Below are 5,000 nucleotides of genomic sequence, written 5' to 3' on the forward strand. Positions count from 1 at the left end.
CGCTTGCCTGAGCTTGTGGGCCCAGCCAACCGCACCATAGGTGATGATGGGGAGGAAGATGCCTTTGTAAAGGATTGTCCGGGCTCGGAAATCGTATCCCCATTTGGATCCAGTCAAGGCAGAAAGTGCATTATACTTTGCTTTCGCGTGGGCCGTGATATGAGCTACGTGTTCGGCCACTGTTAGCGAGTGTCCGTACACCACGCCCAGATATCTAAGGCTTTTCGCGAAGCGAAGCCGAGTATTATCTATTGATATGTCGGGAGGTCTAAGGAGATTTAATGTTCCGCTCACGCGAAGCATCGTGGTTTTATGCGGGGATAGAGAGAGCTTGCGTTGTTGGCACCAGCCCCGGATCACGCCGGCAACCACCCTGGCCGTCGCTTCTATGGAGCTTCGGGAGTTCCCTTCGACGACGACCAGTAGGTCATCGGCGTAAGCCACGGTGTGGGTGCGCTCTATTGTAGTTATTTCGCGTAGTAGGGTGTCGAAGAGGATATTCCAAATGGAGGGTCCGAATACCGACCCTTGCGGGCATCCTTTAGTGACGGTTTTGGAGACTGTGGTGTACTCGGATGTAAGGATTACTTGTCGGTCTTTGAAATAATCCAGGATTACGTTATAGATGTTCTTGGGGCATCCGCGGTTGCGTAATTCAGCCGTTACGGCGGGCCACCATACGTTGTCGAAGGCGCCCTTGATGTCGAAGGAGAGCGCGATCGCGTGCTTTGTTCTTACGGAGTGTGCGATCTCCTGAAGTCTATGGAGTGCGTCGTCCGTTCCGCAACGGTGCTTGAAACCGTACTGTGATTCGGAGGCAAATGTTGGGGAATATATTGTATCCCTGATGCTGCACACGATAAGTTTCTCCATGACCTTACCGAGCACTGGCAGAAGGCATATAGGTCGATAAGAGGAGGGCATGGTCTCAGGTTTATCAGGGGCCTTGAGGATGGCCCTAATTTTGCCTGTTTTCCATGTTGATGAGAAGAGGCCGAACTTCAGGCAACCATTGAATATTTTTAGGAACACGTTGGGCGATAGGCTGAAGGCCTTTTTTAGGGCGGGTACTTCGATACCGTCGGGTCCCGGGGAGCGGTTGTTGCCGAGTTTGTTAATGATTACACCCAGTTCATGGATATCGAAGTCAGGGGCGTCGTTAGTGTCTATCGCGATGTTGAAGTTACGGCGCGTTATGGCGTGCGACTCACTGTCGGGATCTGAGTCGTCTGGGCTGAGGGCTGCAAGTAGCGCGCTTGCGCTTTCTTTCCAATTGTCGGTATGGCGGTCGTTCAGGAGAACTGATGAAAGTAACGGCGGGGGGATATTTTTCCCGAAGACGGCTCTGTATGGCACAGACCAGGGATTTACGAGGCCCATTCGTGTGACGAATTCCCTCCAGCCGCTCCTAGCGGAGTTGCGGAAGAGTCTTCTGTACATTTTGTGGGCCTGCGAGTATGCGCGGCGTTTTTCTTCTTTACGGGCCGGATCTTTCTCGCGTTGGAAAGCACGTCGGAGGCGGTAGGCGTTTCTTTTTGATCGCGTGAGTTCGACCGTCCATCCGGGAACGGCTCTGGGGTACCATTTTTTCCTGGGGATCGACATCGTTGACGCAGTCAAGATGACGCTCTCCAGGTGAGTAATGGCCCTTTGGACGTCTTCGCGGCACGTGAATTCTAATGTGGGGGCATTCTCGGGGAGAAGTCGTGTGTATTCTGAGATGAATCTGTCCCAGTTGGCTCTGTGGCATGCAAATCTGCCCTGGGCGGGGAGCATGGAAGTGGTGCAGGCGATATTCTCAGGGGGTGGACCGGATATTTCAATGAAGATTACGCTATGGTCACTGGAAGTCCTACCGTCCAGGACCTTCCAGGTGAAGGATAGGTGTTCGGTTTCAGGGGTTCTGAGGGTGACGTCTATGTTAGACTCACCCTTGTGATTACGGAAGGTGGGGGGTTGTCCGGGAGTGTTTATGATTTTCAGGTTGTTTTGGGAGATGAAGAGTTCGAAGGCACGGCCACGGATATTTGACCTATGGGTACTATTTTTCGGGATGAACCAGGGCAGATCATCCCACAGAGGGGACCTAGCGTTAGTGTCGATGGCCAGGATTATTGGCTTATCATGCAAGGCATCAAGGACTTTCTGGACAGTCGCGATTCCGGTTTCTATGGAGTCAGAGTATTGAAAGTAGCTACTGACGAGGTAGAGGTGTCCGAAGGGACCTGAGATTTCAGCGGCGACGGTATGCGAGTCGGAGAGATGTGCGAGCTTGAGAATTGTGAAGGTGGAGCCCTTAGTGATTATCGCGGCTTGGGAACCTCCGCCACGCGGGGCACCGATAATCGCGATATTCTGAGGACCAAATCCCGTGATTGTTCCACCGATATTGTATGGTTCTTGCGCTAGAATAACGTCAACTTCTCCGGAGTTAAGCATGTGAGACATCTCAGATGCCACTATCCGGGATCGCCGCATGTTAATCTGCGCAATTTTTAATAGTGGGATGCACTGGATGCACTCTGCAGTGTGCGTGTCTGTCGGAGCGGTTGATGGTTGGGTTGGGGTTACGGGTGGGGGACGCGGACCGGAACGGAGGGAATAACTATTCATGAATAGTTAATCCGGGTTGCCTTTTGTATTAAGGCGGCCGAACGCGAGGGACAGTTTTTATTACCTGCCGAGTGGTTATGGGGGAGCTTACGGGCTCGGCAGTTCGCGCAGGAGGGACTGGTTTCTTTGTTGGGGCATTCCTTTGTGGAGTGCCCGGTTTTGGCGCAGAAGGCGCACACTATTTCTGTGCTTTTACAATATTTGTCTATATGGCCATATTTTTGGCATTTGAAGCAACGAGTGGCGACTAGATAGTCAGCCACTCGGCAGTTAGAGTAGGAGACATATATTTTTTCTTTGGGGAGGAGGGTTTCGCGGATACAACTGGATACTTCGACTACCCAGTCGTTTCCTTCTTTATCTTTGCGTCCTACCTTGAAGAGGGGACGCAACGTGGCTTTGTCGGTGATAGGGGAGGAGTGAATATTCTGGGCCCGGATATGTTCCGCGATTTCATCGGCTTCGAGCTCTTTAGGGATGTCGTAAACGATAATCCTGGGGAGCTCGGATTTGGGGGACGCGATATTGAAACCGGCTTTACGGAGACCGTCATTCTCAGTGAATAGTTTGAGGTCTTTAGCATTGGGGGTCTCGATAATAAAACCACCATCCCGGGTGGGGCGAACCGAGCTAATCCCAACCTGGGCTTTTCGTAGATCCACGTTGTTGAAGATAAGCCGCTTAACGGCTGTGGAGTCTCCGGCAACGGGATTTATGGGGGTCACGATGACCTGGTGCTTGGGCGGCATGGACTTTGCAGCAGTTATGACCTGCTGCGCGAGTCGGGGCTTGGGTAGAGGGATTACGCCGTTAGGCGCTAGCAGCGGTTGCGGAGGGGCGGGGAGCGCATTCACGTGGGGAGGGGTACGCGGTACCTGGGAATTTCCCAAGCCGGTGGGAATTCCCAAATTGCTGGAAATTTCCAAGCTAGTGGCGTCGGTACGCCGCTTCACTTGGGAATTTTTGCCAGCAATGCTGGCGTAGGAAGTAACGGGGGCCGAAGAGGCAGCGTTCGCGGGGGTGGGGGGAGGAACGCGGGGATTCTGGGCACTGCTCGTTTGAAGCGTTTCGTACACCCGAAGGGAACCGGCCAAGTGATTATTCTCAGCGGCCAGACTCGCGACGATGCGATTCAGATCTGTGACGCGTTCCATTATCGCGGTGATCTGTATTTTGCCGATTTTGTTCCTTTCTTCGAGGCAGAAGTTCAGGATTTCTGCCGCGAGGTTGGAAGCTTCACGGAGGCAGTTGTTGGATGTCGAGGGTCTTTTTGGCACTTGGGTATTGTTGGGGGCAGGGGTGTCATGCACTTTACTTACATTTGTGCTGGGGCCGCTGACTTTGCTGCAGGCGTCAGTTGCCGTGCTGGGGCAGTCCGACGAGTCAGCATCGTCAGTTTTTTGCTGCATTCTCGTCCGTTTGGAGGGGTCTGCATCCTCGTGCTTCTTTTTTCTCTTTTTCTTCTTCCTCTCCGGTCGTGGGAAGATGAAGTCCTCGTCGTTGTCACTCATCTTGATGGACGGCGGTGCGCTCATGGCGCGTTTGACTGCAGCTGCACGGTGATCAGGAGGGGCAGCTGTCACTCTCGGGCTGCAGGCTGCTTTATTTCCACTAGATTTGAGCTCACGATCTCTTATAAAAGTTCACGTTTCACTCTATGTTCACGGCGGGCGTCACTTCGTTCACTCGCGGTGAATTTTCGACGCTCGGTTGCAGGAGGCTGCAATATTTCTAATATTTGCTCGATTGCTTATAATAAAAGTCCACGATTTTGCAAAAATATTAGAAGGAAAGCACTGAGTTCGCACAGGATTCACAATGGAATTCGTATTCACGTTCGGACGCGTCGCGTACGTGACAGGTGTGCGGCACAAGGTGGCGGCGGGCAGGTAGTCTTATACCTGGGCACGGAGCGGAGCGGCGCACGTCCGTTCACTTCGGGCGGTCGGTAGAGACTGAGTCGGTAGAGACTGAGTAGATAGGGACAGAGGGAATCTCGTTAATCCATTCATGCGCGTCACTAATTAGATGACGAGGCATTTGGCTACCTAAAGAGAATGATGGTTGTTACTCCCGATCGTTAAACCCGACCAGGAGCAACAGTGCAGACCATCATTCTCCCTGCTTGGGGAGCGCTATCCGCAGCTCCCCCCACTCTGACGATCCGGTACTCCACCAGTGATCGCGACGCTCTTTGTGGCTGTCGTTTACAGGGGGCAGCCCCCCCCCCCGCTAACCAAAGGGTCAGTCCGGCGCCCTCCCACGAGTGGTGCGCGCTCTTCCGTCTGCGACTTCCGCGACGTGCGGCCCGGCAGGGAATTTCACCCAAGCCGGGGGGATTTGGTGGTGGGTCCACCTTACCCGTTATACCTTTAGGATAGTCACAT

At 53.3% G+C, this 5,000-nt stretch overlaps 1 pseudogene; it reads right to left on the bottom strand.

Moving 5' to 3' along the window:
• Positions 1 to 4,547: 4,547 nt before the first annotated feature.
• Positions 4,548 to 5,000, bottom strand: part of LOC143364678 (large subunit ribosomal RNA) — a 3,345-nt pseudogene continuing 2,892 nt past the window's right edge.

The sequence above is a fragment of the Halictus rubicundus genome, unplaced genomic scaffold, assembly GCF_050948215.1.
Source record: "Halictus rubicundus isolate RS-2024b unplaced genomic scaffold, iyHalRubi1_principal scaffold0844, whole genome shotgun sequence".
NCBI lineage: Eukaryota > Metazoa > Arthropoda > Insecta > Hymenoptera > Halictidae > Halictus > Halictus rubicundus.